We start from the raw sequence: 24,479 nt of genomic DNA, 5'->3' as shown, positions 1-24,479 counted from the left end.
CTTCTGACCCTCTGTGACGGTCTATTTCAGGCAGTTATGGATAGATAACATTACAGACACTGGTAATTAAAACAACACTAATTTTGTCTCCGTGGCCACGCTTTGTTGTTAGAAGCCATCTATCATGGCCTTCACACATCACACAATGAGAAGACATTTGTCTACGAACATTGTGCTTGGTCAACGGTTTTGCGAATCTCCCCATGTACCTGGATGCTGAGACCCTTAAAGATGTAGCGCTTTCATTTCTACTCTATTGCTCTGATTAATAAAACATTTTGCATGCTTAGTCAAAACACGCTGCAGTCTTTTCACCACATATATTCATAGGGGAAAAAACAATGCTAATTTCTTTCCTTTTAGAAAGAAAACAACAACAACAACAAAGAAATTCTCTTTTGGATTGAAAGAGAATAAACGTGGAAATAGTTGCCTTCTCTGTAAAACAGAGAGCGGCCTCATGGAAAACATCACAGTAAAAAGCACACATATAACATAAAGCATCCCTTTTAAGGCTACATACATTTTTAACTGTAGGTAATGCTGATTCTTGTGCGTGCATCTATTTGTTTGATTTGTGGACACTTGGTTTACTTTCACCTTTTACTATAAGACCTGCCTTAAGAGTGATAGCAAGTCAAATGTTTTTGTATCCGGGTAATAAGAAAAGAAAAGATCTATTCCATAGGACTTCATAGGAAATTAGGGGTAGCTGAGGTGCAAGATGACTAGTTTAGTTCGGTTGTAATAAACTAAAAGGAAACTGTAATGGTGCATTTCAAAGGATCTTTAACAAGTGACACAAACAAGAAAAGAAACAGACAGGACCATTTAGCTTCAAACTCCACCGAAGAGAACTCGATCGTAGGCTTCCTACAGCAAGCCCGCTGGCTGCTATGCGGCAGTCTTCATCTCTCAGCGGAAAAGCCACCCCCTTGAGACCCTGCAGGCACCCCCAACTGCATTTTTTATCAAGTGTCTAAAAGGTGGGAGCTGTTAGAATTCTCTTCTCTATTCACAGATGATCACAGCCCTTTTTCCCCCTTTAGCTGCAGACGCACATGTAGTTTCAAATATTAGCTAGAACTCCAGCCCTCACCAGCCCCTAATTGCTCTCTCAGGGAAGGTATCATAAACGCAGGTACGGATGACACAGATGTAGCTTCAACTTTATGCAGGCAGAAGTGCTACATCAAAGCTATTTGCAAAGTGACACAACTAGTTATTAAAAAGTACATTTTTATTATATTCCCTGGAATTTGCATTCTTCCAGAAATCCCCTGCATTTTTTTTTTAAATGTAGCCTCAGAAAATGTTGGGGTAATAGACTATTTGTGCTATCTGCAGATGAAAGGCACCTAAATATTTTTAAAGCCAGTTTAATAAATTCAAGTGTTTCTGTCACTGCAAGTAGCTCAATCATTTCAATAAGTTAATATTAGCATGTTTCTTCTGGCGGCTGCTGGGAACAGTCGGACTGCAGTCGTTAAGCAAAAAGGCCACGACACTGTAGCTTGATCTGGTCCTCCCTGCATTTCTGCTCCCGATTCTACTGAAACAAATGGGAAAGAAAAACTTACTGACTTTTGGCAAACTACAAAGGTTAACTCTATTCATCATGGAGGAACCGATGCTAAGTGCTTTCCGTCTGTCCATATATTTTAAAGATTTAGAAGCACCTGGTAGAGTTCTTAGGCGAGGAAAAGCAGGCACGTTCGTCTTTGGCATAGGCAGAGTATCTTGTGCAGTTTTCTCTTTACATGGCTGGTAATGTCGAAATCCTTAAACTATAGAGTTTGGGAAATGAGATTATTTTTCAATGAGATAAAGCTTTTCCTTCTTATGACTTTCCCGAGTCTTTTTAGGTAAGTGGCAGGGTTTGAAGCAGTTGTTAACTCTTTGAAGAGAAATCACTCGGTAGTTGCGGTGGTAGGAATATAATTCTCATCACCCGGATTGTAATAAAGGTGACTCTCTCAATACCAATAAAGCCCAGCCGAAGATGATTTCCGAAGCCCATCGGAAGCTAATGAAAGGTAAACCCAGGGGTGAAGGAACCAGACGGCCTGGTTCTCAAATCTTAAAGCAGTAGCTCCAAAGATGAGAACCCGAACTGCAATCTACCGCAGAGGCTGACTGGGGCAAGGCAAGGAAGTTGAGAATCTGACACCTGCCAAAATCCTACCAGTCTCTCAGCAGGGTCTTACTACGGTGCAGGGCACCGAATAAACCTTTTCACTTTCTATAACTCATTTGCATGAACTTACTTTTTTGCCTTAAGAGGTTGTTGTAATGTGTGTTAAAACACACAGTGCAATTTTATCTCCGTAATATCACAAAAGAAATATTATGTTAGTATAAAGTTTAAAAAAAAAAAAATGCTGCGAGATCTGCGGCGCGGCTGGCGGCAAAGCGTTGCTCAAAAGCGCCACCCAAAGGCGAGAGGCGGTAAAGGCATTCAAGGAGCGATCGTTTTTGTTAATTTCAGCAATGCGAATGTAAAAAATGACAGCGCCACGCAAGTTGACGGAGGCTTTTGATTGAATTGACTGATTGCCTCAGCTGCACCTGCGGAAAATTGATGACAATGCTGTCTAAACCATTCATTAGGATTTGGAACTTCACGCAGATGAATGCTGGATTCATAAATTTGCTAGACATGTGTTGTAGATAATATGACAAAGCACTGTTTTCAAATGAACATTTCTTTGACCTAATTTTATCGAAATCATGCAAAGGAATGAAAGAACAATTTGTGCCCCAACTCTGGATACAACTGCAGCTAAGGTCTCTCTCTCTCCTCTTTCTCTCTGCGTCTCTCTTCTCTCCATCTCTCCTCTTGCTCACTCTCTCTCCTCCGTCTCCCTTTCCTTTTTGTCTTTCAAATACATTTAAGCGAAATATATTATTTGGAATATAGCTGCTGGTTCAGTTTAAAATACGTGTTAGAATGGTGATGCACTTTTTTTTTTTTTACGTACTACAAACAGTGTTACTCTCTGCCACATGAAAGGAAAATTATTTTGAGGTTTTTCGAGCCCCACATTTGCTAAATTGAACAGGAGTGGAAAATAGGTTTTAAAAATAATAATAACATCCTCGCCACAGACATCTTGGGAGGAACCATTTCAGTACCAACTGGCCATGCATTTCTGTGAGAATTAGACTGCCTGCAGGCTTTAAAGGGAAATGAAATCCCTTTAAAATATTGACTCTTCTGGTCAAAAAATGGTAAAACCAGGGGGAAAACTGACATCTATATACATTTTATATAAGATTCCTGACTTGCTCTTGATTTTAATGTATCAAAGCACAATCAATATTGAATGAAGCTTTTTCTGCGTGTCAAAAATAGAGGTGGCTGAGGAGGGGAAAGAGCACCATTTTTATACCTGGCTTTGCTTAGCTGCACAGAGCAGGAACGCCTGCAGCTGAACCTGTCTCTTGAAGCAGCTATCCCGCTGGAGGTATGAATTGTTAGGAAAGAGTTACATTTTTAGAAAAGAATACCTGGTACTGAAGAATCCAAAATTCTTGCTATAGAAATAGATCTTACTTCTCCGACAAGAACTCTCTGCCTAGAACTTGGACTCTCCCCCAAAAAGCAAAATGAATATTTATTAACGTAAGAAGAACCTGGCGCAGGTTTGTCCGTGCATTGCAATCTGCCAAAATGCTTCCAAATCTCTTCCCTGGCATTTCAAAGAAATCTATTTTTACATGTTCTCGCGCATTTGGGTCTTACTACCAGTAAGGTAATTTCTGATTAGGCATCTTGGGTTTTTCTTATTTTTCCTAAAGAAACCCTGCAAATACCTGAGGTGCTTGCGTTAACCCTACACCTGGGTGGAGAGAAACTGCAGGTGTGAACAGCAAGGCTAATAGATCTGATTTTTGCCAAGGATTTTCTTACTGTTCTAGCAGTTACACTGAACTGGAAGATATTATCCAGACAAATCCAAACAAGGCTCTTTGAGGATGCTGTACTCAAGCTGTACAGACACGAAATTACCAAGTGGGTATGTGAAAACTCCTAAATGCAGAACAATCCAGGTCATCTCCTAATTGCCATGTTTCATCTTCTAATAAAGAACATGTGTAAAAAAAACAAATAACTGGGTATCGGGAGCTCTGAGCAGCAAAAGCTAAACATTCTTGCATTTCTGTAAATCATGTAATTCTATAGCCAAACTTGGAAAGTCTGGGGCTCCAACCGCCTCTAGACTTTTTGGGTCCAGTATTCGCTTCAGATTTGGGGTAATGTGTTTAAACCAAGTCCCTAGTTTGTGTGGAGATGGCCTTTGCAGGGAGAATCCCAGGCCCGCAAAGCTGCCGGAGCCACCAACAAAGAGAGGTATAGGAGCCCTCGAGCCCTCACTAGACTGCTCTGGCCTGGGTGTTATAGTGAAAGAATGACATATACCCACACCCTTAAACATGCTACAGTCTGGTTGATGTGTGTGTGTGGGTGTGTGTGGGGGGGGGGTAAATACACTTAAGACTCCTAGAGACACAAGGCAAGAAAACCCACTTGGTGAGGGTGACACTGACTGGAGATTAACTCATAGATTTAGCATGGTGGGGGGACTGGGACAGTTCAAAAGAAAGCGTACTAGAGAAAGCGGTAGCAGAGGGTGTGCCTGCAAAGCCACGTACACATGAGGTTCCAGTGATATGTGTAGTGTAACCTGGGACTAGCTCTTCCTATCTTCCTCCCACAGGCCTAGTGGGGCGAAGCCAGTCCAAGATAAGGAGAGTACTCAGTCAAGGCCCACACAGCCTGCAGTTCTCACCCATGAATGCGCCCTACCTGGCTGAGCAGTCTATTGCATTTACAATCCTTGACAGAGGTAAGATTCTCTGCCTTCTGTAGTGGGGCCTTTATAAGAAGCCTTTTAGTTTCAACAATGAAAAAAAAAAAAGGATTTCCTTCTTTTAAGGCCTTCAGCTAAGAATCATTTCACTCATCCTGCACATTGTGGTCATTTCCTTTTCCCAGATCTTTGTTCCCAGGAGCCTGGCATTGTAGACATATTAAAGAATCTATTATTCCTCCACCTCAAGATCTTAAACCACAGGGCCTGTGCATTCCTTCAAAACCTATGCACTCCACATCTTCTTCCTCTACTTCTTCTACTGAGACTTCAGTAAGAACACTACTGAGGGCTATTGATATGAGACAGCCTCTGTCCTCACTTGGTCCCAAATTCTCAGCATCTATTTCCCTTTGGACATAATTAATATAGATCCCCTATAACTAGCCTAGTTTGAATCACATGCCCTTCCAAGCAACTACCATGCTGGCAAACACTGGCCAGCTGTGGACTTCTATCATGGTGCCGGGAGGTCCAAGATGGAGAAGAACATTGTCCCCCTTTGCCAAGGAGCCAGGCCTGGGTACCATCACTACCCATGCCAGGACTGAGGTTTGTGCATTCTCATTGGGTTTGCTGCACCTGTTCTCCACGAGCTGGGGTGTGACAGTCCCTCCAGCTCATATCTACATGATGTCTCAGAGCCTTGTGAGAAAGCTGTATTCCCCAAAATACATAAAGAATAAATCTGTGTATCACGATCAAATCTGAAGGCTGTGTTGGGCAGAAAACATAGGCAGCAGGGAGAGAAAGAGCAAATGAACAGATGTACTAGGGCTCTCATCAGAGTACCTTAGAAATCTTCCCTAGCCCCTCCTTCACTTAGACAAGGACATGGCTGAGAAGTGGCAAGGTCAGGGCGAGGAGCTGGCCCAAAAGGCTTTCTTGGTACATCTTCCCTTCCAGCCCAGGCTGCTTCTCAGACCACCTGACACATGTGCTGCCTTGCAACAGCCACACTAGTTTACCAACTTGCCCCCCACCTCAGACGCATGGAGAAGACACCACCTGGAATCCCTCCATCCAGGCAGTTAGTCAGCACCAGTTAGGGGCCATGTAGCAGAAATGTAAAGATAAAAATTACAGAGACCATGTCTTCAAGGAACACCCAGTCCCATAGGGGAGAGTAACCATAAACGGAACCTGTGAGCCACACACCAGCAGTGGAGATGGCCTTGCACCAAACCATCCACACACCTGAAACTTCTTCCTTTGTGCAAGCCATGAGCATCATTAACAGAGAGCTCTGCAGGGGCCACTCTTGGCATAGCGCTCCATCCTGCTGTTCCCTGCAATAAAACACACACACACACACACACACACACACACACACACACACACACACACAAGATAGACATGTCTTACCACTGCTAGGAGAGAAAGAAAAGAAAGAATAAATCATTGGAAACAACAGTATTGTGAGTCCCAATTTCAGAGGCTATGGCATCTTTGAATGCCGTAGGAACGCACTCCTGGCTGAGGCAGATGTGTGGCTCTAACGTTCTGTCCCAGCTGCCTCAGATTGCAAAAAAGCTGCACATAAGTCCTTTACACTTCAGCCTCAGAGGATCCGGTTTTCTGCACCTGGTGGTCTGTCCAGAAGGCTAGGAGGATTGTGTTCTCAGGAGCGTGATTGCATCCATGCTGAAAGAACAAGGCCTCCTGGGTAACATGAACGTCCTTCCTCTGAGCAACGTGGCTGACATTCTGTAGCCCACTTGTCACTTGTACAAACCCAGCTGGCCACACAGTGAGGGGTTGCACAGCTATCCCAGGCAATGGCCAGCCCAGCCCAGGAAACAGGGAGCAAGGTTCCCAGACAGTATTGTGGCAACCAGCAGCAGCAGCGGGTGTTCGTAAAGTTAGGTGTCTACCAGGCCCAGGCAGAAAGCCCGTAAGGAAGGTTTGCAAGGGTGAGACACAGGACTGGGGGTGGAAGAGGCCAGAAGGCATCTGCACCATCTACAGAGACCAATCATTCTGAAGGTTCCAGAACCCAGTGTTCCCAGCACCTCCAGTTGTCCAAATAAAGTCAGAGACCTTGGATCTTTTAATTAAGCGAAATCTCCAAGTATTAAACAGTGGCAACAAATTCATATTTCTTTTAAGTAAACTGAGAACCAACCAAAACACGCGTAAAGAGAATAGTACATATATTTAAATACGTATATTACTTAAATGGGCAGATTAGGCCCCCCTCAGACACTCATTTTGCAATTCTGGTCACATACCCTTTCTAGAAGCTCATACAAGCACTTTTGCTCCTTTCCTGTACCTCGAGGCAGGTGCACTCCGTTAAGTAGGCAGGACTACAAAGCAGAGGAAGTGGTCCACGCTGTCCCCAGCAGGGCAAGGCTGGTGGCACTCTGAATGGGGTACGGGATGCGTCTGTACCGGGTCATTCGGTAAGAGTGCAAAGGCTTTCCTGGCTCGTGCTTCCGGGCAGAATCTCCAGAGCATTCCTGGAGGGTCGCCTAGGAGCTGCATCTGCCTCTCTGAGTGACACCCCACAGCCTCTCAGGGCACAAGGACTGGTGGAGAGTCACTTGAATGCGGCTGATGTCCGCTCGCTGTTTCTCCGTGGCAGGAGGAAGGATTATGCCCTGGTGGTCTGGAAAGCACCTTTTCCGTAGCACCACTCAGTGCGAGCTGGGCAATTTAAATTCCAGCTTCCGTCAACATTTGCTTTCATCAGATTGTCCTTTACACGTATTTGTTTATTCATATTCATAAATAGACACAAATCTATTTGATCAAAATATATTGACTATATGTATTTTAGCGTGTATTTTTCTTTTTTATATTACATATTTATATATTTCATATATATTTTATATATCACATATTTATTTATGTTTATACATAGATAATAAAGAGACATAAATATAAATGTATAAAATACATGTATTTAAGTTTACTATTCTTTTTCTGTTATCTATTTCTATTTATACATAGATACTAAATAGATATTTATACATAGATACTAAATAGATATTTATACATACTAAATAGATATTTATACATAGATACTAAATAGATATTTATACATAGATACTAAATAGACATTTAAGTATACTTGAACATATGCATTTAAATATATATAGGTCTTTCTATGGATTACATGTTTATATTTATACATAGATATTAAATAAAAATATAAATATATTGAAGTGTATGCATTTTAGAATATATTGCTCTTCTATAAATTATATTATTTTTATACACAGATATTAAACACATATAGATATATAAGCATATGTATATGATAGAACTAGAAACACATTTAAGCTTACATATTTTAGTCACATTGTTCTTTCTATAGGTTATATATTTGCCTACATTTATGCAGAGATAGTAAATATATATACATATATTGTGTATGTTTATTTTTGTACACCTACGTTGTTCTTTTTATATATTATACATTTGTTTATATTTACATAAAGATATTAAATAGGTATAAATGAAAGTACATATAAATAAATATTAAATGTACATTATTCCTTTGTGTTTTTAAGTACTTATCAAAGAGATAGAAATATGTCATATGCTTAAGTATATGCACTTATACATTACATATCACATGTCATCTCTTAGGTGACCTCTCTGTTTCCTCACTAACATCTACAGACTGAGCCCAGAACACTTCTCCAAGTGGATTTTTAAACGTTAAAATGTGATCACTGAGGCTCAGTGGGAATCCATTTCCTCTGGAGTCCCCTGATTCAGTGCCCTCTGATTTCAGGGATGAAAGTGGGGTCTCCAGACATCCCTTGCAGGGGCTGCCGACAAAGCACCCACAAATCCTTCACCAAAGGAGGACACAGAACAAATTCCTTTTATTTTCCCATTAGTATCCATGTGTGTGCACATCTGTGAGTGTGCCGCACCTCCTGTATGTGTAAATCCTGCTTAAGAATGCAAAGGTCCGTATAGTGTCATTAAAACAAATGAGTATAACCCTTTGGTCATCTAGGTGAAAGCATTTTGTCGGGTTTTTTTTCAAATTGCTATTGCTATATATAAATGTAACATATAGCAATAACCATAGAAAGATACTGTGCCCTTGTGTATGGATAATTAAAATAGGAACATCTCCGGACTAAATTAAAATGTGTAAAAACCAAATCCTTATAGCATCCATGAAATTACAGAAGCTACAAGTGAATCACTAGCCCAGGGACGAAACATTTCTCTCATTACTTCAGGAACCTCTTCCATGATCACGGTTTTACATTTTCACAAATCTACGTGGTTCTTTTTATGTCACTAAATATCTCAGCTCACTTTTACTGCCCTCCTTATATATATGCTGGTTGGTAACAGCACACAAATAGTCTCCAGTCACTTAAGAGAAGCCAACCCTTTCAGTGATTTTGATGACACGTACTACCACAAATTATGAACTAAAATTTGAGAAAGATAGGAGGAGATAAATTCTATCTTTATGAACATTAAAAAAATGCATGCTTTCCAGCATCAGAATATCACAACCCACAGGTCATAATCTATGAATTAAGAAGAGCTGAATACCTGAAGACGTGTACACAGATTTTTTGCCTTAACCCATGACCCACACAATCTGTGTGATTCCCCTCCACGGAGAGCTCCAATATGCCCTTTTCTCCTCTGTACTTTGAGCGTAAGAGGTGTTATTACCCATAACTTTTTATTTAAAGGAATTGTGCAGCTGGGAAAATGAATGAATTTAATTATCAATGCAGTGTGAAAAAAATCATTAGAGCAAGGGCCTGGAACGCCACATATTAAAAATAAACAAAGGCTATTAAAAAACAGTTCCAAAAAAGAATGTCAGTTTTTCTTCAATTCTTAAAATGTAAATACCAAAAAGAAAACCATATGTAAACATGTATAGTTACAGAAGAAATTACTCTTTAAGAAAATGTTAAATGACTGACTGGATCATTTAACTTTAAATCTATACTTTATGTGGCAGTATAGGAAGGTCATTTGATTGCTATGCATAGAAAAATGAGAATTGTAATATGTTCTCAAAGTTTCACCTTCATAAGACAAAATTTTCATTATAAAATTTTATTTAATGGTGAGCACTCAGAGCTTCTCCCTCAATTGTACAGGACGATGCTTGCATTACTGGACAGCAAGCTTGTTTTTGATTTTTGAAAGACAGAATAGCTATGTCTTTTAACTAAATTTTGAAAATTACTTTGTATTAATATTCCCTCCATGACCGGCTTGTAAAGGAATCAATGTAACTGGAGCATTCAGGGAAAATGATAAGCAAAGATGCCTCAAAAAGACCTTCCTGGCTGGCTGCAGATGTTTAGAATAAGCATGTTTTCTAGGCAAACGGGGATGTTTGAGGGAACCAAACTGGTCCTGGAGATGCACAAATTCCACAGGTATTTTTAAAGTAAGCCCACTTAAAAAGTCCAATCAGGAGGAACCCAGGCAAGATGGATGGTGGCTCAGCTATTTTATATCAGAAGAGGCCATGGGACAAGACAATCACCCAGGACAGAGCATCCGATCTATAGTTACCTATCTGAGGCAAATGTCACAGCACCAAGCTCATGGGAGACAAGACAGTTCCACCTGGGAGGGGAAGACCAAGGTACCCTCTTCTCTGTCAGCTCAAGGTTGCCTACTTTCTCACTGCACCCACAAAAACTGGGACCCTGAAGAAAAGCAAAGCTGTTAAAGAGCATGCAAAGATACCCATTGCCACAGAAATGGGGTTATTTCTAGGCAGTAAAGAACTTCATCTACAGTCAGAGAGAAAATAACCCAGGAGTTTCAGTGTATCTTCAACTATATTCTAGCCCTCTGGTAGGCCAGAGCTGTTATTTCGTGACTAAAAAGCAGGTTAAAATCCATACAACAGTCATTAGCCAGAATCACACAGTAGTGCTTGTTTTTGCCAAAAGCTTGATTTGTACATGGTTCAGTTCTCTGCTTTCCACTGGGCTTCCCAGTGCCCCTCTGGAAGGTCCCCTTTCAAAAGAATTCAACAGCATTTACCCGAGTCTTCCCAGTTTTCTTCTACTTGGCTCCCAGCAAGGGTCATTGTCCAGTAGCAACCACCACAATTGTGTGTAGCACCTGCTAATCCCTCATTAAGCCTCAGTGGCACCATCTGTAAAGCTAGGACATTAGACAAAAGCACCTGAAGGTACATGGGGCCCTGAACCTCATAAATGATCTTAGCCCAATAGGTGAGAACCCTTTGAACCCTAGGAGGAGAAAATCTTGTGTGCAATTTTAAGAGGTTTATGGGCCAACCCTAAAGCTCACACCAGAACCCCAGGCTAAAAGCCTCTAAAGCAGCTCACCCATGAATCTGGGCATCTGAACGGAAGCCCTGAAGAGAGATCAACCACCTAGGTGGGTCTCACAGCTACCCAGAAGGTTGATATCCAAAGTGGAATGATAGTTGGCTCCCTATTTCCCTTGTAAAGTTCTTTCTCTGGGCTGTGAGACCTTCCTTCTAATGAACAGTCTTCTAGCTCCGCAGGTATTGCCACATTTCTGATTCATCAAGTGGCAAGGTGAGGGGCTGGGGATTTAGCTCAGCAGCAAAAGCGCCTGCCTGGCAAGCGCAAGGTCGTGAGTTCGGTTCCCGGTACCGGAGAAAAACCAAAAAAAAAAAAAAAGTGGCGAGGTGATCTCTGAGCCCCACATCACCCCTGGTCCAGAGCTGCCCTCCCAGCAGTGGCAGGGATGTGGGGAAGGAGTGAGGAAGGTAGGACATGGAGCCAGAAAGGGCAACCTGGGTCCCTAAACACCAGTACCATCAGGTAAAGCCTGGGTGGCCACACCTGGGAAACAGGAGGGGGCAGGAGGAGACAGACAGAAAGGGGTCACCTGTCCCTCCCACACAGAAGAAATGGCCCTAAACTGTTGTTTCAAAATATACTTTTGCTGTCTTTAAAAAAAAAAGTGGAGGAGGAGGAGGAGGAAGAGAAAAAAAGAGGATGCTCAGGCTAGATAAATTCAGAATGATTTGAATACATTACTGTAGTTAAGTTTAGTACATAAAGTACCGGGGATGGTTCTGCCGTGCATTTCAATGAGGCCCAAAATAATGAGACTCTGGCTGGGCTGTTGCAGCTTCGTCAGAGCGATTCTGCCCTAATAAGTGGGAAGGAGGTGTCCACGGCTCCCTGCCTATGATTGTCCTCGTGGGATTTTGCCCAGCCTCCCTCTGAGGGAAAGGCAAACTCTGAAGAGGAGAGAAGCCGGGCGACTGAGATGAGAGGTTCAACACCTGCAGGAAAGGACAAGCTATGTAGGTCATTGCCAGGCCTAACCTAGCCAAGGAGTCTATCAAGGTACAGCCACAACCTGTCCCCTGCAGCTTCTAGGTCTTCCCGAGAGGGTGAGGGACATAAAAGCTTAGCAGCAGGAAAGTAGCTGCTGACTTCCTTCCCCCAGCAAACCCCTCTCTATGACCGCACCCCTACCTGAGATCACCCAGAGAAACAGAACAGTGACCTGAGTGAAGGGACTCAGAGGGCTCCAGTCACTCCTTCCAGGGCCCAGCAGTGAGAGGGGCACAAGGACAGAAGGAAGGAGGGAGCGATTAGAAGAAGGAATGATGGAAGAAGAGAAAAGGCAAAGAAAGAGGGAGAGAAAGGGACAGAGAGGCAAAGATTCCCAGCCAAGCCGCTTGGGACCCTGAATGGAGAGGTGGGCTGTGTGGCTTATTCTAGCACTTCAGGACCCAAATGGCTAAATCTGTAAGAGTGGGGAGAAAAAAGAGGGACTGAACAGCCGCCGATGAGTCATGTGCTCCAGAAAACATCCCTGAAGCCCACATCTAGGTTGTAAGGACAGAGGGATGCAGGCGTGTTTCAGTAAGAGGATGCTAGGAAACAGGCGGCCATCTGTGAGGACTGCGCAACTGACCTAATATCTGACTCCAGGAGCTGCCATTGGGTGCTTGCAACCCTGGAACAGACAGAGCCATAAAAATGCATGACCTGACCCCTCACCAGGGACAGCAAACTGCCCTGTCCCCTCTGTCCTCAGTCAGGAGGAGTTCCTCTGGAGTTCCTCTCTGAGGGGCCCAGCAGATGCTGGGAACTTGCAAATCTGAGGTACATGTTCCTAGACTCTGTGTACAGGAAACCTGCAGGCTGGGGGCCTACTTCTCATGGAGAAAATATAAATAGTTAAATCCATAGAATCAGGCTCCTTTTCTGTTCCCTGGATATAACTTGCTCCTGGACTTCTGTGAATAGTTAACTAAAAAGCTGTTGGAGTGGACATCTGTTGTTTTTGCCTGCCCAGCCGCTTTCCTCCTTTACTGGAAATAGCATCCTGATTTTCCTTGAGGAATCACTCCTCCCTCAAGCCCCATCCATGTGGTCTCTGGTGGAGCTGAGCCCATCCCCAGCTCCAGGGATAGGCAAATGACCCAGACCAGGACAAGGAGGACATCACATCCCACTGGCTAGCTCACGGGTAGAGAGGACCTAAATCAGGAACAGCCCAACTCCACGACAAGTCTTTGTGTAAAGAGAGAATCTTTTTACTTGAATCCCTCAGAGGACAGATGAATGACTGAGGCTACAGACAGCCATCTTGCCACAACAAAGAGAGGCCAGGCTGCCTGGAAATGGAGTTGAGGCAGACAGTATTGAAGCTGAACCCTGCTGACAGCACTTTTTCCCCTAGATCCAGCCATGCCTAAAACTGTACCCCCACCCCAAGGTTTTCAGTTACAGGAGGCAAAGTAATCTGTGGCTTGATAAATTTATCTGATTCAAGCTTCTGTCCAAAAATCTTGACTATGATACTTGTTCACTGGTGGACTGATAGACACATAATGTCTTTTAGCACACTTGGGACTGGGTAATGCATAAATAAAATTCTTTTTATTACAGTTCTTGAGCCTGATAAGTTCACACTCAAGGTGAGTGCAGGTTGGATGAGTGGGGGTTCTCTGCTTCCAAGATGGCACATTCTTGCTGCAACCTCTGGAGGAGAGGACCACTATGGCATCTTCACATAGTGGAAGACAGAAGGACAAGGAAGCAGAACATTGTGTGACACCTTTTTATGAGGACCTTAACCGCCTCTTGGAGGCCCTGCCTGTTCATTATTTCACTATCAAGTTTAAACACCTGAGTTTTGAGGGCACATGTAAAACTACAGCATAAGAGTTCCTATGAAATGACAGTATCAGTGGGAGGTGGACGAATCACCTCCGGTACCCTGGTCCCCAAAAAGCAGTGGTTCTGTTGCATATTGGGGATTCACTGTGACTGAAGAGCTGCGAAGAAATATATCAAGCTGCAAAGTATTCACAGTTTTAAAATTACTCATCAGGAGCTGGATTTTTTTTTTCCTCCTCTGCTACCTTAGTTACTGATTATTTCCAGATCCATCAGATACACAAACTCTTGTTTTTAAAATGCAATCAGCACACCCACGCACCCATCTATAGATAGTAAAGAATAGGTAGCTGAAGCCCCTGGAATGTAAAGCTACCACGCGGGCTAGGATGGATAGCATTACAAATGTACACTCAGCAGGAAAATACTATTTAGCTGGTAATTCAAGCTGGGGATGAATAATCAGCTCATTTTGAATAATGAACCAAGAAAAGCACTGCTACTTGCAAAAACTTGGGGTCCATTCTTGTCTTGGAAAGGCTGGTATGCCTGTGTCACTCTGATGCAGAAGTTCACCACCCCTTCCACAGAGCCCAGGCCACTGTCTCCGGTCAGCCAGGCACGCCAGTTGGAGAACATGCGGCAGACCCCTCAGTCTGCAGTTTCTCAACTGGCTCCAGTAGTTCTCAACCCATCCGAAACCTCTGATTTCTCCAAACACTGGCTCTGCAGAAGGGCAGGCAGTGCACAGCTCCAGCCAAGTTTAAAAGCCCCATTTGTTGATTTCCTCTCTTCTTCGTGCATTGGGTCCCATCCCTGGGTCGGCTCATGGCCAGGAGCTGCAAGATCTTTGGAGGGAAGGATCCTTCCAGCATATCCTGACATGGCTCCAGAAAATGCGTGGCCTACAACATGCACCAAAGCAGGTACCAGGACTTCATCAATGCAGAAAAATCTTATAAGAGAAATCCATGCAGAACCCCATGACAGTGGATCTTGCTGACCCTGATCTAGCTGGAAGAAAATTGCTCCCTTCATAGATATGAAAGTGATCTATTGCGTGTGAGCTAAACTTTGATCTCCCTTTTTCTTTTTCAGTACCACGGATTGAACTCGGGGTCTTTGTACCGAGGCATATCCTCAGCCGTTCTTATCTTTTAGTTTGAGACAGGATCTCACTGAGTGGCTCAGTTGGTCAGGCTTGGCTCAAACTTGTAATCCTCCAGCTTCAGCACCCGAAGAGTGTTAGGATTACAGGTGTGCACCACCACACCTGGCCTTTGGTCTCATTTTTAGACACAGACACCAACACACCTGACACCATCCTCCAGTCTCAGTGGCTGGGTCGCCAACCTTTTCAAGAAAAGGGCATCCTCAAGGGGTCCGATGTCCTGATCCAGGAGCCACAGAGTTCATCCCAAAGCTGACACCACCAGACCAAGGAGCCTGAATAATCCATATATTCAAGCTGCTGCCCTCGACCAGTGATGGTGAACCTCTCAAAGCTTTCAATGTTGACAAACAGCCCACTGCTGCACACTGCGCCATAGGCTGGCCACCACAGTCCTAACTGAAGCCATACACGTCCAAAAGCAAAAACCTCAGCATGCACAGGGAGCTTTCAAACTTTATTCCCATGGAACACTGACCTAATCTTTGCTTGGAGACTGCTATTTACATTAAAATTGGTCACATAATGAAAAAAAAGTAGTTCATTAATATGCTAAGAAGTGCTAATTTGAACATTGCCGAAAAGCAATTGCAAATTCCATTTTGCAACTTGCAAATGTGATGCAGTGCAAATTAGGGCTGATGGACCCATCTTCAGATATTCAAACTTCATCTAGATGCTTCCAAGCCACCCCCCCACACACACACACACACACACACACACCGTGCGTCAGCTGCAGAGCTGAGTCTCAGGACCTGTAGGGGCAATTCCACTTGCATGGGGAAGAAAGAGCAGGCTTCCAGTAATGGCCAGCCAACTATCAGCCTTGCTACACCAAATCATGTGGATCAGAAGATCATCAAAGAGCAGTTACTGAAATAATGCCCCCCCACCAAAAAAGAATAGAACTGACTCCAAAGTTCACCACTTGTCTTCTGTAAGATGCACCTGGAGCAGATCCGCATCTCCCACCCAACACAACCCACACCAGCCTCAGCTTCTGCTTCCGGTGGTGACAATTGACTGGTGCAGTGCTCTAGTGACCAAGCTGGCTCACAGCAGAGCATGACACACCCTCTTTCACTGGGAACCTCATGAGAATCAGAGCCAACTTTGCCAATTGGTGTTTTCCTCCCAAGGATGCTATAGGGGCTGCTCTTTGGGTAGAAAATAAAGCCCTGTGGACTGTGTCAGCCTCCGTTCTCACTTCTCTCCTGCTACTGACTTCCCACTGCCTACATAGATGATGGAGTTGATGGAGTCAGAACATGTATAAAGTTAGGATCCAAAGTCAACAGACACTAGCATGTTGAACTTTCAAAAGTCCTTAGGACAGCATCACATTAGAGACCCACAAACCTTCTTCGGTGAGTACACATATTTGGTTTTTCCCCCATATTTGGCTGGCCAGGCTTTCTTTAGTTGAATACTAGATGAAGCAGTTGGCTTGCTTTTGGGATTATGTTATTTGGTTTTGACTGAAGGATGTATCTTTAAACATAGAAGAATCCATGATAAACAGCTAGATTCTCCAGATCTAAGAGCCACCTCCCAGAGCCCCCAGGGGTATTCATTGTCAAGGTCTTCCAGCTGCATGACCAGCAAGGAATCAGCTCCTAGGGTCTTCACATCACTCCAGACTGTTTTCCTGATGACAAGATTCCCTGCCTGGCTTCCATACTTAGGTAGGGATGTTCTACTCATGACTGGATACTAGGCTATGTCTGCCTCCCTCTCTCTTTCCTTCCTCCCTATCTCCCTCCATCCTTCTCTCCCTCCCCTCCTTCTTTCCTTCCTTTTTTCCTTCTTCCCTCCCTTCCTTCTTTCACTATAAGTCAGCATTCCCTTTACTAGGAACCTTACCTGACACCCACAATTTATAACAAGAATTTCATTCGGCTCACATTTTAAGAGGATTCAGTCCATGGTTAGCTGGCTCCAAGGCAGAAATACCATAATGAAAGGGTGTGGTGGAATAAATTTGCTTAGTTCACAATAGCCAGAAAGCAGAACAGGGGAACAGTGCCAGAGGAATCGGCAAAGATTAGACATAGACCTCAAGGTCACACCATAACCCACTCAGACACACCCAGAAGTGTGTTCCACCAGGCCTCCTTCCAGGTTAACACTCCATCCTAACCCCTATATTTCCCTTCCTCCCCTCTCCTTCCTTCTTTTCCTCTTTTCTTTTCTCCCGTTTTCCTTTTGCTATTCCTTCTCTCCGTCCTTCTTACCTTACCCCCTTCCCAAAAGGCTGTGCAGAAACAAAAGGATCAAGTAAAGAGACAAAGAAACTTGATTCATGCAAGTATCAATCCATGAATGTTCCTCCTGGACCCAGTAACCAGGGGACTATGTGGGCACATACATCTACAGTATCTAGAGCAAGACCAAAAACTTGGCTCTGATCTCCCCATGGGGCCAAAGCAAAGAGGGAAACAAAATCCATTATGAAAGACTTTTCCATGTCATTGAAAAGTCAACAGGTGTGCTTTCTCTGCAGCCAAGGCCTACTGGAAATATCTCTAGTGGGGTCCCCTGTAAGGGATCAGAGTGTCCTCACCTTGGAACTACAACAGATTTTAAAGAATGTATTTATCAGGTCAGCTTCCTGAAATGTCACTTCACAGAAGCCCATGACAACACAGAAAGCAAGTCTTTGAGGCATCTCCTTGGTCCCAAGCCAAGGCCTGACTTAGCTCTCCAAAGCATCTGTTTGCTGGAGGTTTGTCTATTCAAAGATGAAGATGGGAGGAAGGGAGCAAAGTCCCATCCCCCTATACAGAGTCACCATGGCCTCCTGGACTCCATGTGTCTCTTCTGTATTGTCCATGACATTTTCAGTCCCCTCACAGAGTTTTGATATTTGGCAGCAACTGCTCCTAAGCATCCCAAAAATCTTAACCCTCACTAACCTTACAAGCAGCAGTAGGTAGGTTCTCTCACTAGCCCAAGTCACAGATGAGGAAACGGAGGCATACAGAGGGTAAGTAATTTGCCTGAGTTTACTCAGATAGTGAGTGGTAGGATCAGGAGGTCTGGCTACAGAGCTGGGGCAGGTTGCCCCGTGCATGGTAACCAAAGTTTTAATCTCTTTGCAGAGCCCAGAATCCACATCCACTGTGGTACCTGATTCTGAAGACACACAGCATAGTCCATTTAAATTCTTCCTTTAATGTTGTTGATTTTAACTAAAATGCAAACTGCATGTGAAAGATCCCAGACAGTGTCTGCTGGAGAGCCTGGGATTGGTTCATTAACAAGTTGGCCAGCTGTCCACCAGAGAGCACAACAACAGGAGCTGCCTGCTTCAGATCCTGCACCACTTACAACCATGCATTTGCAAATCAGCCCAAGAGCTGAGGCCCCGAGAGAAAGGACAGTATTTTTAAAATGCAGTGTTCGTTTGTTCTATTAGTCATATCTATTATTGAATGCCATTGGTGTAGACAATGCAAACAAGAAATTCTTGAAGAATTCAGCTCAGTTCTTCAGAAGATGCTCTTCTTCTCTCCCCAGGGTCTTTATTCACATTGAGGATTTCCATCCTGTAGTGAGTGGCTCCCTGTCCTGGTTGTGCAGCAGACTATCCTGGAACTTTCAAAAACCCCAAGCCTATGTGCTACCCCAGATCATAGCAGAATTTCTTGGGTGAGACCTGGGTGATTCCACTACACACTCATGGCTAGAGTCATTAGTCTTGGTCATTCATTGGACATGAGCAGCCTTAGTTGAATTTCTTGTTTAGCCAGCATGGCTCGATAGCCAATTACTGGCTGAGGGCATCTCACAGAAAGGGACGTGCCTGGCCACAGTCACTTCCTTCAGCACTTAAAAGTCACACATGACCAAATCCAGACAGGGAGTTCTAAAACTTTGACAGCCCCCACCCCAAATCCCTGAGAATGGAGTGCACATTCCTCAGGAAGGAGTCCCTGTATAGCAAGGGAAGCTTTGGTTGAAATCCCCAATGCACCCATTCATCCTGCTGTGATTATATTGCATTTGTCATTGAACAAACTCCCCAGAATGACATCCAAGATCTAGTACCACTGCTACATTAGCAAATAGAGCTTGAGAAAAGGGGGAGAGGAACAGGGGATCCCACACATCATAGTCCATGTGTTCTGTGCCACACCTGCCACTCTGCATAACCCCTGACCTCCCGAGACCCCCACTGTGAGTGTTCACAGGGGTTCTTTGCCTACCAGCTTCTATTTCTTCCTAGGTCCTGCTTGTCTGTGACTCTACTTGCTGTGACTTCCCATAGATCCCTCTACCCTGTGGCTTCTTTACTGCTTTCAGCTGCAAGTTCAAGTTGGGGTTCCCACACTGACAAAAGGCAATGGCTAGGAAAATACCCAGAAACACCAGTGACAAGCCCACCTCCTACACTGCAGGTCCCCTTCTGCTCTCCCTGACTCTTGTTCCCAGCAGTATGCATAAGGTGTGATGCCTCCCAAGATCCAGAAAGGTGGAGAAGATCAGATGATCAGTCCCCTCCTAAATATTTTAGTTTATCAGGATGATAGGAAGTCAGAAGCAAAAAACATCAACCATTTTGCCTGGGTCTTGCCTGAGTGAATTTCTCATTGGGTAAGAATAGGCTGGCCCATTTCACCTAATGGCAGAATCCCCTGCCTGGGAGTAGAGTAGATAATGCAGGAAAAGGACTTGGCTGAGGAAGACCAGCTCGTACTGATGCAAGAAGTTCAGTTCTTACACCATTTTCTTTCTAGCCATTCAGTAACACATTGGGTCTCTGGGTTTATACATCAATCGCACAACCTTAACTAATGTGAGTTCATATGTAAAAGACAGATCCACTCTCCAAAGCTCAGAAAAAAAAACAGTCTCTAGATTTCTGAGGTTGAGAATCAAACTTCCAGTTGTAATCAGACAACTACTAACAAATGCCATCTTGCAGAGATGGCCTCTGAGAAGTACCCTCCTTCTGCCACCATACCCAGGGAAGGCCCATTCTTGAGGACAGAAAGGCAAGACCATTCATGTACAATGAATGACCTACAGTGATGACCCTAGCCATGAATGTGTAGTGGAATCACCCTGGTCTCATCCTAGAAATTCTGATTTCATCTAGGGTAGCACATAGGCTTGGGGTTTTTGAAAGTTCCAGGATAGTCTGCTGAGCAGCCAGGATAGGGAGCCACTCACCAGAGCACGGAAATCCTCAAAGTCCTTAAAGATAGTAAGGGAAAAAGAAGAGCATCTTCTGGAGGACTGAGCCGGAGAAGCCTGTAGTGACTGGAGGGTGGTTTCCACCAGGGACCCAGTCTCCTGCCCTACCACCTGCTCGCTGAGTTCTGCCAGGGTGGCACCTGCTCATCAGTCAGGCACCTGTGCCCGCCACCAAGAATAACTGCTCTCCCTCTCTAAAGTTCTTAACTGCCTTTGGATGCCAGTTACAGCCTGTAATTAGAATTCACGGCAACTCCAAGAGCATGCCGCCCATAACAGCCCAGGACTCCAGCGGCCTCGGCATGGTCCCAGTGATTTAAAACCTCAGAGGACAGATTCGCCACACCTAGCGTGCATCTTGGGGAGGGTTGCCCCCTCCGAGGTCCACAGAGAAGGAGGTGAATTACGGCCTCAGACACAAGACTGAAAAGTTGCAGGAGGAAGTCACAATTATGTACCAACCTGGATGGGCAATTTGCAGAGAAGGTGACAAGGGAAACTAAATCTGTCTCCCCTTTGTCCTTCAAGTCTCCTTCGGGAAAACTCAGCACCCAGCCGCCAAGTCACAGCCTGCACTGCTTGCAGCCCTGCAAAAGGGATGAGCCTGCTTAAGGACCTCTCTCACAATGCCATGGTGGAGACAGCATAATTAGTCTTCACTTTCACAAGTAATAAATATACTTAAATTAAAAATACATTTGTCCCACTCACTTTACTCCCTCATAGATCATAACATGTAAATACATATTCCACTTGTCTTTCGCTAATCACTTACTTTATATTCTCATGTTGGTCAACAGGGCATGCACCACCTTCCTGTGTATCTCAATATCATTAATATACTTGAAAATGTATAGGTTCTCATGGAAGACTGGATGAGGGTTACTGCCAATGGTGCTGGAGACAATTGGAAAAATCCATGAAGTATATGCCAGGTTTACTTCTGGTTGGCAAGCAAAATATTTAAGAAAGATTTCTTTTCAGGAAAACCAAGTCAGCCATTCAATGAAGAGTGTTTAACAATAAGGACCGTGGAAATAGTATCAAATTAAGAATTGGAAGACTTGAGCGGTGAGGCCAGGTTCTCAGGCATCAAACTGTTCAGAGGCTGAGGGCTTGGTGTCTGCTATGAGCTAGGAACACCCTTTTCTTACCATGCAGCCAGGGCTATTAGTAGGCACCCTATTAGGCAAGAGAGACTAGCAAGTACAGCAGGAGCTGGCAGGAAAAGGAAATCACCTGGAGGAACTGCAGAGACAGTGCATTCTTCAGGTGTGGGCTTGTCTGGGGAAAGAAATGAGAGTCAGGGAGGAAGTAGTGTTCCCAGAGCCCAGCAAACACAGGATCCTCAGAGAAAGGACGCCCTGACAAGACTGCTGCCGCAGAGGACCCAGGGGCCATCAGGTACGCGGCCCTGAAGCAGGCAGGAAGCCTGAGATGGCACGCCCTCCTCGTCCTCTGGTTTCCTTTGGGGGGTTCCCAATGGCCAAATCCAGCTAGAGCTGGTCATCAAGGGCCGCCAGCTGGATGCACCTCCTGGGACCTAGGAAAAGACAGAAAAGGCTGAAAAATCAGTAGAGTAAAAACCAGCACAGAGACCCCTGAAGAGCTAAATCTCCATTCCACCCCAGAGATAAAAGTGCACCCCTACCTTGCAAGGGGCTTTCAAGATGTCTTGGAATTCAGCTCCCTCAGGGAGCCAGCCAAGCTGATGGGTCCAAGAGAGAAGAGAGGGGAGAACAGCTCTAAGAAAAGTAGCCAGTAATAAAACCAGCCAGGAGGAAGTGAACGCAAAGGTTCACACTGAAGGGTTATTGTCTTCAGAGGGTTCTCCAAGTACTTTGGATAAGGACCCCTTCTAGTATCCTTCGGACAGCCCCACCTCACCCCCTCACCCGAGGTGAGGCTGGCATGGGCTGGAGGAAAGAAAGACTGCAGGACAGCAGAGGAGGGGCAAGGCTTGCCCGTATCAACCACAGTGAGCAGCCTGACCCTCAGTGTGTCTGTGTTGCTTGGCTCGCTGACATTCTAGGGTCAATGAAGAAAGGTGACATCTGGGGAAGTTCCGAGAAGCGCAGACAACCAGGGACACCTGAGTGCGTGTTTCAGCCTGGAAGTACTGCATAAATGGCCCGTAGTGTTCTAAATTTCATTTTAGGAGCACATCCCAAACTGGTACCTGGGAGATCCCAGAGCTTAGCGTAACCCAAGCCTCTGTTTGACAGCAATGAAATTGGGACCCACAGAGAGGAGGTGACTTGCTCAAGACCGCAGAGATTCTGGTCCAGCAGTCCTGGGTCCACATGGAAATCCATGGGGATAAGAGAGACCTCTGTCAGGACACAACAAAGCCAAGAGCACAGGCTCTGGAAGTAGACTGCTTGAGTTCCACCCCTGTTCCTCTAGCTGTGTGAGGTTAGGCAAGATAATTCATCTCCTGTGCCTCAGTTTCCTCATCTGTCCAATGGATCCTTAAAAATGGACCTATCTCACAGAGTTGTTAAAAGAGCGAGATAGAGCATGTAAAGTGCTTGGCACAGACTAAGCAATATAAAAATTTCCATCTTTTGCCAGTTCATCAGAATATCACTGTGAGAGAGACTAGCTCTGTATTCTATGTTTTCTTAGCCAGATGAAGCATCTGTCTCTTGCTGGGCCATGGGATCCACCTGAGTCAGCCAAAAGCAAAGCTCCTGCCATCTCTTCAGGAGAAGTAAAATTATGTTAAGGTGTCACTCTTGGGATGAGGGGACCAAAGCCTGCAGAGGCAGAACAGAAAGAAAAGAAAGACACTGGGCGTGGTGGGACATGTTTATAATCCCAACATTCTGCAGGGCTGAGGCAAAAGGATAGAAAGTTCAAGGCCAACCTTGGCAACTTAGCAATTTAGTAAGGCTCTGTGTAAAAAAAAAAAAAAAAAAAACTGGGGATATAGTTCAGTGTGCATACCCTGGGTTCAGTCAATAAGAGAGAAAGAAAGAAAGGAAGGAAGGAAGGAAGGAAGGAAGGAAGGAAGGAAGGAAGGAAGGAAGGAAGAAGAAAGAAAGAAAGAAAGAAAGAAAGAAAGAAAGAAAGAAAGAAAGAAAGAAAGAAAGAAAGAAAGAAAGAAAGAAAGAAAGAAAGAAAGAAAGAAAGAAAGAAAGAAGAAAAAAGAAAAAAAGAAAGGAGGGAGGGAGAAATGGGAAAGAAGGGATGGGAAGGGAAGAGAGGGGAAGGGAAGGGGAGGGGAGGGGAGGGGAGGGGAGGGAAACAAGAATGGCTGTTCCAACTACCGTCCTGGACTTGAGCAAGGCGATGAACCTGGCACATGCACATGTCACCAGCACCCAGGAGGCTGAAAGAGTATCACGTTGACTTTAAATCCCAAACTCCAATGACTGGAGCTCCACTGCCTTGACTCTGGAATTCAGCACATTCCTCTTGCCCTCTGCAAGTTCACTCAGTTTTATCTCTAGAGGTCCTTAGTGGGAGTTTTTCAAACATTTGCAGATGGCTCTGTGAACCCACTGCAGATCCCCACAGCAGCAGCCATATTCTTCCCCTTTTCTGCTCCCCTGGCCCACATCTGTTTCCATGGAAACAGCAGAATGATGCCCTGCACCAAGGAGCTGCCTCCAACCCTCCAGGGGGTGCCACAGCAGAACTTCTAAGTGTTGAGGAGAGGGAAAGGGGTCTGGCCTGGCCCTTTCATGAGGTCCTTCAGTACTTTCTTGCCCCTTTCAACAGTCTTCAGGCCATCCCCCATTCTTTTTACCCTGGCCCAGACAGGTTAGGAGTACCCCACTATCCAGCTCCTATACAGAATAGCAGAATGGACTCAGCTGCCTGGAGATGCTGAATCCCTGGAGCAAGGAACCCCAACATCCACTGAGTCCATGGCCAGGGAGAACCCACAGACCAGAGAACACAGACTAAAAAAAAAAAAAGAAAAGAAAGAAAATTAAAGAAAACGAATAAAATTGCTATTGCTTTTGGGTGAAATATCCTGATAATCACAGGAAAAGAGAACTTGAAACCATAATCGTAATTATCTTTGGTCCTTGCTGGTATAGACCTGGCCTAAGGCTTAAATTTAAACCCATGGTGACTCTAAAAACTACATGAATAGTTCATTTTCTAGCAAAACAGCCATAG

General features: G+C 44.5%; 2 long non-coding RNA genes across 2 annotated transcripts; both read right to left on the bottom strand.

The window, feature by feature from the left end:
- Positions 1–1,283: 1,283 nt before the first annotated feature.
- On the bottom strand, positions 1,284–20,969 carry LOC102005921. The gene is made up of 3 exons (XR_263392.2): positions 20,808–20,969; positions 1,680–1,787; positions 1,284–1,549 (listed from the first exon to the last, which is right to left on the bottom strand). It is a non-coding gene; the product is annotated as an uncharacterized LOC102005921 (long non-coding RNA).
- An 832-nt stretch (positions 20,970–21,801) lies between these two features.
- On the bottom strand, positions 21,802–23,889 carry LOC102005695. The gene is made up of 3 exons (XR_263391.1): positions 23,618–23,889; positions 21,997–22,053; positions 21,802–21,888 (listed from the first exon to the last, which is right to left on the bottom strand). It is a non-coding gene; the product is annotated as an uncharacterized LOC102005695 (long non-coding RNA).
- Positions 23,890–24,479: the final 590 nt, after the last annotated feature.

The sequence above is a fragment of the Chinchilla lanigera genome, unplaced genomic scaffold, assembly GCF_000276665.1.
Source record: "Chinchilla lanigera isolate Chin_1 unplaced genomic scaffold, ChiLan1.0 scaffold00067, whole genome shotgun sequence".
Lineage (NCBI taxonomy): Eukaryota > Metazoa > Chordata > Mammalia > Rodentia > Chinchillidae > Chinchilla > Chinchilla lanigera.
Note: the sequence above shows the minus strand (reverse complement) of the source record. Positions and strands in the feature narration are given on the sequence as shown.